The sequence below is a fragment of the Spermophilus citellus genome (genome assembly GCF_964194105.1).
Source record: "Spermophilus citellus genome assembly, chromosome: 10".
Taxonomy (NCBI): Eukaryota; Metazoa; Chordata; class Mammalia; order Rodentia; family Sciuridae; genus Spermophilus; species Spermophilus citellus.
In genome coordinates, this window is record NC_138197.1 from 127637966 (window position 1) to 127650199 (window position 12234).

The following is a 12234-nucleotide window of genomic DNA, read 5'->3' on the forward strand; positions in this document are numbered from 1 at the left end:
CACCAGGGAGGGCCTGGAGTTCGTCACCATGGGAACTTCAGGGAAGGGGCCCCCACCAGCCGCACGGGAAGCACTAGGAAGGGGGAGCAAGGTTGACCTTGAAGGCTGGGAGATGCCATTCCCAGAGAGAGGGAGGGTGGAGGCCAAGGGCTGGGAGGTAGGGCAAGGTGGGCTTCAGGATCTAGGCTGTAGCAGGGGTCCTGCCAGGCTACTCCTGGAGGTGGGCATGGTGCCCGCAGGGTCACATCAGGATCTGGCCCAGGGTGGGGTCCAGCAATCCTCAAGAGTGACAGGAGAGGTCCGCAGATCAGGTGCCTTGAACCCCAGACCAAAGCCCTGGAGAGAGTTTTGAAGATCATGGTGTTCCAGAAAGCGTCAGCTGAGGCCAGACCTGAGGGCAGGTGTGTGTGTGTGTGTGTGTGTGTGTGTGTGTGTGTGACAGCTGGCAGATGCAGGACTGTAGGTCTCTGACTCCCTGACGTACGGTGGCTCAGAGGTGTCATGAGCATTCGGGGTCTTGTCTAGTATGGCTGTGTGGGCAGGGTGGGGTCTGAGGGGCTGGGAGGTGGGGACTGGGCAGGAGGACATGAGTGTGTGCTGGCCATGCCCTGCCTCTGGGCCTACCAGCCCCTTTCTCATTCTGTGTCCCCATTTCTTGTCCTCGCTTTTGGAGACACTCCCCACCCCTCTACAACTTTGGGGAATCTTCTTCTCCTGTTCTATTGGCCCAACTCCTGATCATGCCTTCATTTTTTAAAGTTTTTTTTGTTGTTGTTGTTCTTTTTAGTTATACGTGATAGTGGAGTGTGCTCGACCTATGGCACCTGTGTGGAGTTGAGCTTCCCAGTCTATGGTGGCACATGGTGTGGAGTCACACTGGTCACGCATTCATATATGACATAGAAAGTTCTGTCCCATTCACTCTACTGTCTTTCCCATCACCCCCCACTGTCCTCTCTTCTTCATTTTTTTTTTTTAAGTCAAAGTAATTCTACAAGTTGTGGCAAAATAGACACCAATAGATACCACAGGAAGTTATTTTTTAACCATTTCTAAGGTGCAAACTTTACCACCATCGATCATGGGAACTCCCGTCACGCCCCACTGAGACTCTGCCCCTGTCAACCACTACCTCCCGGCCTGCAGCCGCCAGCACCCAGGAGTCCCCTCCGTCTATGGATCCTCCCTCCCTGGGTACCACCTGCTCCAGGACCCGCTGCGCCTCCCTAGGAGTCAGGCAGAGGCTACAAGCCCTGGACCCCCCACCCCCAGCCCAGAACCCAAACAGGCTGTGGCCTCCAGAGGGCTCCTCCCCAGCCTCTGCTTCCATGGACAGGCTCAGTCTGGCCAAAGGAGAAACTCTCTGAAGTCCATGATGAGGGGCAGGAAGAATCTCTGGCTCTCTGGCTGGTGGCTCGCTTAAGCCTGGGCAGTGTCCGGAGGCCAGCGCCAGCCTTTTCCACCCTCTGCAGGGTGGTGGGAGAGGGTTGGGGCTCTCATGGCACCAGCCCAGCCCCTCCGCCCCTCCTCCAAGGCCCTTAGGCTCACAGTGGTAGCCCTGGTTGTCCCCAGCCTAGGGAGCCTGGAAGGCTGGTCTGGAATGCTCCCTGGCTCCCCAACTGTTCGGCTCCAGGTCCCAGAGACCAAAGGGCCTTCTAGCCCCTGGGCCTTATCTTCCAGCAGGGGAAGCTGCCCACAGACTGCCCCATGGTCCACCCCAACCTGCCACTGTAACTCGCTGCCCAGTGCGCTGGACGGTCCGCCTCGGTCCTTCTTTATGTGCTGAGTGGGGAGGGCTGGGGAATCGCAGGCATGTGGGGGTCCCTTGACTTGCCCAGGTCACCCAGGAAATCTCCCTTGCCACCCTCTGGCTCTGTAGCCACGTAGGTGAGCAGCCCTTGAGGCCCTGCCCAAGAGACAGTCACACCTCAGGCCACTCTGACCTGAGGAGTCAGAGTCCAGTCTGCTCAGCAGGCGCCACCCTATCTGTAAGTGGGCACAGGGTGGCCTTGTGGCGGGAGCACCCAGGGAGGTAAGGACTTCATTCAGGTCAGGGCCAGGGCAGAGCTCAGCCGGCATCCCTCTGCCCTGAGGTGTGAAGGGGACAGTCCAGTGGTGTAGACAGGCCTGGGGAGAGGGAGGTTCAAGTGCTGGCCCCGCCTCTGACCCCCTCTAAACCTGGGGTCCCAGGGCCAGCCGACACTGTCCTTGGTATGGGGCATGGGCAGATCCCCTTCCTTTGTGGGATCAGTCTGTCCATCTGTACAGAGGGGTTTCCACGACCTGCTTGGAGTCCTGTGACCTCAGGGGGCTCACCACCTCTGTCCCCAGCAACTTGTCACCACTGGGTCTGAAAGGGTCTTGGGAGACCAAGGAGGGACTGCCAGGCTATCTAACGCCCTTACAGAAAGCCTCGGCCATCTGACAGATGGGGAAGCTGAAGCTTCGGAGTGAAGCGACCTGTCTGGGGTCCCAGGCACAAGGCGTCCCCGGCCCTCAGCTCCCCCACCCAGCGCCGGCCAGAGCCAGGGGCAGCGCGCGCCTGCTGCCGCCGTGTGGCGCCGTCGGGTACTGCAGCCAGGCGCGGCGGTGTCCCCAGGTCCTGGACGCGCGGGGCGCGGCGGCCTCTCTGTGCCAAGTCCAGGGCGGACGTGGGGGCAGCGACAGAGAGAAGACCCTCCCTGAAACTCTGGAGAAGTGACCTGACACGTTCAGTTCCAAGCGGGAAACCAGGGACGCTCTGGCAGGCGGGGTCACTCGAGCAGGGGGTCCCGAGGTTTGGGAGAGCCCCGCCTTGCAGGACCCCGGCCAGGGCGGGGGCTGTGGAACTGACCGGGGTTCCAGCCTTGGGGAGCGCGGGACCCAGCCGTCCTTCGCTCTCTCAACTTCCTTTTGCTCAGCAGGACCTGGTCGCTCATACCCGTCCCCCTCCAGGCACGTGACCACCCGTTAGGAAGGTGTTTAGGGCACTGTCCCAGCCTCCGCCCGGAATCGCGGAGGACACTGCGCCTCCCGGGACGGCTCCGGCGCCTGCAGCCCAGGGACTGGGCGGGAAGCGACGCTGAGGCGCGTCCTGATTCTCGGCCCTTCTCCCTCGGAGGTGGCAGGAGACAGGGTCAGCCTGTGACATTCTCACCTCCCTGGCCTTGCCAACGCTGATGGTAGGAGTACCTGGCAGGAGTGGGGACACCCGGTTTGAGTTTCTTGTACTTACGTCCATCTTTTCTATATGGCAAGTTAGAAGTGGTTTCCGCTGATGATAGGAAGCGTCCTTGTAAAATAAAGATAAAATCCTTCTTTTCTTTTTGTGGAGGGAGGGGGCACTGGGGCACTTAACCACTGAGCCACATCCCCAGCCCTTTTTGTTTTTTTTTTTATTTTGAAAAAGGGCCTCACTAAATTGCTGAGGGCCTCTTTAAGTGACTGAAGCTGGCCTCAAACTAGCAATCCTCCTGCCTCAGTCTTGACTTGCTGGAATTTCAGGCACGTGCCACCACGCCTGGATTTTTTTTTTTTTTTCAAGCCAGGGATCCAACCCACAAGTATTGTACCACTGAGCTACATCCCCCAGTCCTTAAAATAAAACTGTTTAAGTTAAAAGCGAGTTTTCAACCATTATGTAAAAATAGTTTAGAGCACACAGGTGGGTCCACAGAAGAGACAGTGGGGTGAGAAGGCAGGAAGCTGCAGGCGGCTCCATCTCCCTTCCCCACTCCGGGAGGGAGTGGCCAGGGTTCTGGGCACACTTTCCACACAGCAGGTGTCTTCTGAGCCCACTGCTGGCTGGGCCCTGCCTGCTGTCTTTCCTCTTTGGTAGGAGACAAGCTGCTGCTGCAGTCCAGGCGGTGTCCCTGCTGGCCCGACATGTGCCCATCCTGGATGACTGTGAAAGGAAGGAACCGAGTGAGTCAGTGGTGACACTGGGGCCTGGCTCCTCTGGCAACTTGGTGTGGATTTGGAAGTGACCTTCGCAGACTCCATAGATTCTCAGCCGGAGCTAGCCAGGGGGGTCAGTGCCTCCCGCCAGCACCTGCTGTGGTCCCTGTTCTGCAGTGGACCTCTCTGAGCTGAGCCAGCAGTGGGAGGGCTCTGTAGACCAAGCCCTGTAGGGACCAGTGCCAGCTGGGGCATTTTGGCGAGGGATGCTAACAGGACTGCATGTGCAGGCAGAAAAGGGTGACCCCAAGGGCTCTGGTCCAGGAAATGGGGCTGTGGGATCAGAAGGTCCCTGCAGGGGAAGGGCTCCCGAGCTTGTGGGGAGCCCCTGAGCTGGAGGGTTGTGGGAAACTCCAGGGGCGCAGGCAGGAAGAGCTAGAGGCGTAGGTGCTCTTGGGGACAGGTTTCCTCCGAGGCTGCTTGGTGGCCAGCCAAGCCCCACTTAACAGATGAGCTCACCAAGGTCAGAGAAGAGGATTACCCAGCCATGAGTGTCGAAGCTGAAAGGAAAGTTGAGCTGTCCCAGCCCATGCCCTGGGAGGTGAGAGGAAGCCAAGAAGAGGACAGGGCAAACTCAAGTCCCCCATGGAGACTTCTCTGGGTGGCCTTGAGTAAGTCACTTTACCTCTCTGAGCCTCAGTTTCAGAAATACTTGTCTCCCAAAGGGTTGGGAGATGTTATCTAAGTTTACTGATTTACATTTTTGTGGTGCTGGGATGGAGCCCAGGGCCTTAGTGCCAGGCAAGAGCTCTTCCATGGGGCCACACCCCCAGGCCCTGGGTGGGAAGAGTCAATTAGATTTTTTTTTTTTTTTGTACTTGGGGTTGAACCCAGGGACACTTAACCACTGAGCCACATCCCCAGCCCTTTTTAATATTTTATTTAGAGACAGGGCCTCCCTGAGTTGCTGAGGACCTCGCTAAGTTGCTGAGGCTGGCTTTGAACTCTGATCATCCTGCCTCAACCTCCTGAGCCACTGGGATTACAGGCGAGTGTCACTGTGCCTGGCTGAATGAGATTTTTTTTGAAGCATGAAACTGCCAAACCCAGTGGCAGGTGCCCAGGAAGCCTGCAGGTGATGAGCACACTCCCCTCCACTTCCCCTGCCCCCCCCCACCCTGTGTCCTCAGGGTCACTCATCCCGTGGCCTCTGCTTGAGGCTAGGCCTTGGCTTCCAGAAAGAAGCCCCCATTGATTGAAGGGAGAGGCTCCCCTTCTCCTATCGCTCATGAGATCTTGAGTCACAACATCACGCCCTGGGAAGCAGGTGCCATCAACACCTGACGGAGACAGGGAGATGAAGGGAGAGTCTTGGGAATCCAGGCAGCCCTGCTCTCACCATCAGACCGCACTGCCCTTTGCAAATGCAAGGTCATCCTCTCACACGACTCCTGGGGCCAGGGCTGCAGCCTTTCTCACTAGCATGGCCCTGGCATCCTGCAGGCTCCTACTGATTTGTGAGTGAGCCAACAAAGACAAGCATGAGTGACAGTTTCCGTTTTGAGTGACCCAGAGCATCACCCTAAGATTCTAAGATGTTGTGGAGCTAAAAGATCAGAGGCTGAGTGGCCCTGCCACGTGCAGAGGAGCTTCCAGAAGGGAACACAAGGACCGGTGGTTGGCTCCAGGGTGAGGGTGGAGAAGGCAAAGGGAGACTTACTTTTGTGTTTGAATGTTTGCATTCTATCACAACGTGCGCAGATCACAATGTGTTATGATTATAATGTGCTCCCATGTGCGTGTTCAATAAATGAATGCAGAAGTAAATACTCACCTGGGGAGCTCCCCAAACATGAGCTGTGACTCCAAAAGCATAGAAGCAGCAGGTCTGGGGGTGGCAGGGACCAGGATGAGCTCCCCAGGTGATTCTGTCACAGGTGGTCCTGGACCACACTTTGGGAACAAAATCACCAGCTGGGTCTTCCTTCCGACCGGCCACTCAGCCAGGCTCATTTGCATTATTTTTGCATATATTTGCATGCCATCCCTAGTTCCAAATAAAGCCTGTGTTATCCCCTGTCCTCACTTCTGCCGGATCCCCAGGAAATCTGGCCCCTCCAGAGCTGGCTGGTCTGGACAAACTCCCTACCCTCAGCCAAATATGTCACTCCCTGCTCCCTTCTCCCCGTCCCCCAGGCCCACAGAGGAAAGTCTGTTCCAGTCCCTTGTTGCAGCCCCCAACCCCCTCCTCTGAATTCCCAGAACACTTGTCCCTTCTTTCCATGTTCTGAACATTCCCTGTGAATCCCTGCCTTTTGCCAACCTGCCAGCCACGGACCCCATAAGACCAGGCAGACGCCATTGGGCCTGTTTTACAGAGGAGCCCTGGGCAGGTCACGTGACTCACCAAAAAAGGAGCCCATCTCTCCATCGCACCAAGTGCCTGTTGAGCATTTCCACTCACCCCAGGTTAATGTTGTTTGGTTTTGTTTTGCTTTGCTTGCTTTAATTAGGTCTTTAAAGTCACGCAAGTCAGCTGGCACAGGGGCGCAGGCCTGTCATCCTTCAAGTGCTGCAGGCCAAGGCGGCAGGAGGATCGCAAGTTTGAGGCCAGCCCAGCCCAGGCAACTTTCTCAAAAAAAAGAAAGGGGAAAAAATGGTGGAGGGTGGTTAGGAATCTCAAAGCAGAGCACCCCACAAATTTTAAAAATAAGTAATAATAAAAGAAAATTCCTCAAGCCCCACATACTATGTAAAAACATTCCAGCAATCCAGAAACATCTAAAACAAGTCCCCTCCCTTTCTGCCCCTCTCCCCCAATAATGCTTTCTTGGAAGAGCCACTGTGAACAGTCTGGGGTCTCCTCCCTGAACTCTTTTGCTTTTATGTACAGGGGTGATAGGCGAATCACACAGACATAGCATTTTAGGGCAGGATATACATTCCAAAGGCATACAATTTAAAGAAAAGCATGGGACACCCAGGTCCTTGCCACCCCTAAAGATCGCTGGTACCTCAGAAGGACACCCCTGGGCCCCTCCTCCTTCCTCTATGATTTTCTTTACAGATTGGTCACATCTGTGTTTCTTTAAATAATGAGTTTGAAATGAGAATTGTTAAATTATCATGTTTGCAACATGTTCAACTTTATTAGGCAAGGCCAAATTATTTTCTGAGAAGATTGAACCAATTCACACTCCCACCCAGAGTTGATGAGAGTCCCCACTGATCCATATCCTTGCCAAATCTGGCACCGTTCAACTTCATAATGTCTGCCAAAATAGTGGGAGTAAGATTCCGAGTCATTGTGGCTCTAATTTGCATTTCCCTGATTACTAATGATATTGAGTATCTGTTTTGTTTATATCTTTTATATCCTTGGTGATTCTTTCATCTTCTTGATGTGTCAGTCACTGAAAGTGTGTGATAAAGCCTCTAATTATGACAATGGAATTGTTAATTTCTCCTTGTTTTGCTTTTTACATTTTAAGGTAATGTTATCAGGTGTATAAGAGTTTAGACCTGATGGATCTTCCTGGAGTTCCATAGTCTTTTTCTGTTCTAATAATGCTTTTGCCTTGAACCCTAGTGTGTCTGACATTAATATAATGACAAATCTTTTGATTTTGATCTTTTTCCAGACAAAGAAGGACATTTTATTGCCTCCCTCTCTTCTTATCTGAGTCAATCACTTCCAAATTTCCAGTTGGCCTTTGCGAGAGGTGACTCAATTTCTTATTTTAAAATATTTTTATTATGGAAACTTTTAAACATATACAGAAGTACAGAATAATAGAAAATGAATCTTCAAGTATCCATCAGCCATCTTAGACATATACCAAGTCAATATATTTATTCCCACTGTTCTTCCTCCCCTGTTAATTTCAAGCCAATCTCATGTCATATAAATTAATCCCTAAATATCTGAAAAAAAAAAAAAAACCCTCTTCCTGGGGGCAGTGGTACACACCTGTAATCCCAGGGCCTCAGGAGGCTGAAACAAGAGGATCGAAAGTTTGAGGTCAGCCTCAGCAATTTAGCAAGACCCCATCTCAAAATAAAAAATAAAAAAGGGCTGGGAACATAGATGTGTGGTAGAGGGCTTCTGGGTTCAATCTATACTAAAATCTATACTATTGGAAAAAAAATCTATACTATTACCATTCTATTATACCAATCTATTACTATTACCCTAATGTCATCAAACATCATCTTTCAGTTTGTTTGGTTAGAGACAAGATGTGGATAAAGTGAATAGATGGCACATTAATCTTAAATCTCAGTGAATCGTCTCTTAAATCTCAGTGAATCTAGAGGTTCCTCCTCTGCCTCTCGTTTTCCTTACAATTTGTTCATTGAAAAAATAAAGTAATGGGCTGGGGATGTGGCTCAAGCGGTAGCGCGCTCGCCTGGCATGCGTGCGGCCCGGGTTCGATCCTCAGCACCACATACCAACAAAGATGTTGTGTCCGCCGAGAACTAAAAAATAAATATTAAAAAATTCTCTCTCTCCCCCCTCTCTCACTCTCTAAAAAAGAAAAAGAAAAATAAAGTAATTTTGTCCCTTATACAAAAGTGTCTTTAATGAAATTATAAATATAATGACCTTTAACAACATATATTGGACAATATATTCTGAAGAGGGTGTGACGGTCTCACACCCGGCAGAGCCATGGGAATGGGATCAGTGTGCCCACGACCCTAAGCCCTGAGTTTACTGGAGTGTTACCCACAGTAGCCAGGATTTGGAATCCTAAGGTCCAGCTATACCATGGAATAGGATTTAGCCTTTAAAAAGAGAGACATGCTGCTATTTTTGACAACACTCATGAACCTGGAGGACACTGTGTCAAGTGAAATAAATCAGCTATAAAAAGACAGAAACCAACCGGTCTCATTTGTTTGTTGAACTCAAGAGCAGCACAGAACAGAGTTACGCAGGGCTGGGCAGAGGCCACAGGCAGGAGATGTTGGTCAAAGGATACAAAATGTCAGTTAGACCAGGAATAAGTTCAGGTATTCTCTTGTATAATATTGTTAATAACAATGTGTCATCAGTGTATCATCTCTACATATTTGTACCGGGAATGAACCCAAGGGCACTCTACCACTGACCTACATCCCCCAGTACTTTAATTTTTTTTTTAAATTTCTTAACAGGATCTTAAGAGGCTGGGCCTGTGGCTTAGCAGTAGAGCACTAGCCTAGCACGTGCAAGGTGCTGGGTTCAATCCTCAGCGCCATAAAAAAGAAAAAAAAATGGATGAAATGAAGGTATTTTGTCCAACTACAACTAAATATATATATAAAGCCAAACAAATAGGATCTCACTAATTCATTTAGGGCCACTTTGCTAAGCTGCTGAGGCTGGCCTGGAACTTGCCATCCTCCTGCCTCAGCCTCCTCAGTTGCTGGCATGGGCTACTGAAATAACAATGTAATATATATATATATATATGTATATATATATATATATATATATATATATATATATATATATATATTTTTTTTTTTTTTTTTTTTTTTTTTTTTTTTGGCAGACACAACATCTTTGTTTGTATGTGGTGCTGAGGATCAAACCTGGGCCACACACATGCCAGGCGAGCGCGCTACCGCTTGAGCCACATCCCCAGCCCTGTATTATATTTTTGACAATTGCTAAGAGAGTACATCTTTTGGGTTTTTTTTAAATAAATATTTATTTTTTAGTTGTACACAATACCTTTATTTTGTTTATTTATTTTTATGTGGTGCGGAGGATCAAACCCAGGGCCTTGCCCGTGCTAGGTGAGTGCTCTACCACTCAGCCCCAACCCCAGCCCCAAGAGAGTACATCTAAAGTATTCTCAGCACAAAAATATATGTGATGTTACATACGTGTTAATTGTTCAGTGTAATCATTCTATGGAGTTTACGGATTTCAAAAACAACCTGTTGTACACAATAAATATGTACCCCCCCCCTGTTTTTTTTGAACTCAGGAGCCCTTGGCCACTGAGCCACATCCCCAGCCCTATTTTGTATTTTACTTAGAGAGAGGGTCTCACTAAGTTGCTTAGCGCCTTGATTTTGCTGAGGCATGCTTTGAACTCTTCATCTTCCTGCCTCAGGCTGTAATCCCAAGCCACTGGGATTACAGGTGTGAGCCACCACACCTGGCAATATGTACCATTTTTGTTTGTCAACTTTAAAAAAGAGTACAGAGCTGGGGTTGTAGCTCAGTGGTAGAGCGCTTGCCTAGCAGGTGTAAGGCACTGAGTTTGCTTCTCAGCACCACATATAAGTAAATAAAATAAAGGTCCATCAACAACTAAATAAAAAATATTTTTAAAAAGTACAAATTTTAAATGTCTTTAAAATAGCCATATAATGGGACATCTTTCTTCTTAGTACATACAAGTCAAGTTTGGGGTTTTGAGCAGGTGCACAGACTCCTATGGGCTCCATTAGTTCCATTTACTTACCTAAGATAAACATTGAATGAGATAATTCACTGGACAAGTATTTAATGAGCACCTACTCTGTGCCAGGTCCCATGCAAGAGCCTAAGAATTATAATGATGACCAAGCCAGAGAGATTTCTGCAGTTTATTTATTTTTAATTTTTTTTTTAATATTTATTTTTTAGTTCTCGGCGGACACAACATCTTTGTTGGTATGTGGTGCTGAGGATCGAACCCGGGCCGCACGCATGCCAGGCGAGCGCGCTACCGCTTGAGCCACATCCCCAGCCCAGATTTCTGCAGTTTAAATCTCAGATTTTGGTGGTCTTCAGATTCCTTAAAGAAAGCTTCTGAACACTTGGGCCTGGTGCATCCCTGACAGGATGCCAGGGTCAAGGTGGGGCTAGGAATGGCATCTCTTGTCTTTTTGGTCCAGTGATGTTCTATGAAAATATGTGCACCACAGAAATGATCCTCACATGTCAATCTAAAATTTCTAGTAATATATAAAAGAGTGAAAATGGGTGGGGATGTAGCTCCGTGGTGGAGCCCTTGCCTAGCAAACGTTTGATCCCCAGCACTGCAAAGGGGAAAAAAAAGTGAAATTAATTTTAATTATAGGGCTGGGGATGTGGCTCGGGCGGTAGCGCGCTCGCCTGGCATGCGTGCGGCCCGGGTTCGATCCTCAGCACCACATACAAACAAAGATGTTGTGTCCGCCGAGAACTAAAAAATAAATATTAAAAATTCTCTCTCTCTCTCTCTCTCTCTCTCTCCTCTCTCACTCTCTCTTTAAAAAAAAATTTAATTATATACTTTCACTGTATCTGAAATATTGTCATTTAAACAATGTAACCGATAATTAAAGTTCATTAATAAGATGTTTTGCATTCTTTTTTGTCTGCCAATCCAGGGGTGTTTCAAAGGTACAGCTCTCTCAATTAGACCAGCTGAGTGCTCAGATGGGTTGTGGTTTCTGCCTTGGGCAGCACAGCCCGGGTGGGGGCGGCGCGGGGTCGGGGGACCCTGGGTTGAATAATGTCTGCAAAACGCTCTTTGTAAACTCGGGTTCCCCCGCAAATCCACCTGCAACTCCTCTCTGAGTCCCAGCACCTCCAAGGCGTGACCTTGGAAGTCCCTTTGCGTTCAGAGCCTCCGCGCCTGCAAAATGGGCCTGAGGTGTCCCGCCCGAGAGCCTGGACAGCGGGGTGCAGGGGCCGGGAGGCGGGCGGGTCTGCGGGCGGAGACCGGCCCAGCGAGGCTGCAGCCCGAGAGCCCGGGGGTCCCGGGGCCGGCTCCGTCCTCCTGCCTTCCTGGGGCCGCCACGGGGCGGCGCTGTGGGACAGCGACCCCGGGGACCGCGTAGGGATCCCGGGCCACAGGGCTGGTGGACGCCAGAGGAGAGTTCTTAGAAACAAGTGTCCGGGCTGGACTTTCCTGGGGAGGGGACACTGAGGCGGAGAAGTGCACCCCCATTATTTCAACCCACAGCCGCTGTGATGGCAGAAAGCCCGGGCTTCAGAGCCCTGGGAGGGTCCTGGTTCCGCCCAGGGTAGGGACTCGGGCCATTCAAGCCTGGGCTGGCTTTTCCCCAGGGACAGAGACACCAGTATCTCTCTGGGCAGGAGCTGGCTCGGCCGCTGCTGCAGAGGACGCTGGAAAGGGCCTGGGCCAACATCTGGACCCCCTCCTCCCTCCCCTCCTGGTTCTCAGTCCCCTGGCCTCCCCCAACTCTGGACCCAGGTTGCAGGGTCCCTAGCTAGGCCACTCAGGTCCCCCAGTGAGACTATGGCCTCTCCATGCCCACTGGTCATGCCTTCAGTACCCTGGAGAGGGGACAGGGACCAGGAGAAAGGAGAGCCCCCAGGCACAGATTGCCCCCCGGAGGGCGGGTGGGTCAGGGAGGGCTCCAAGG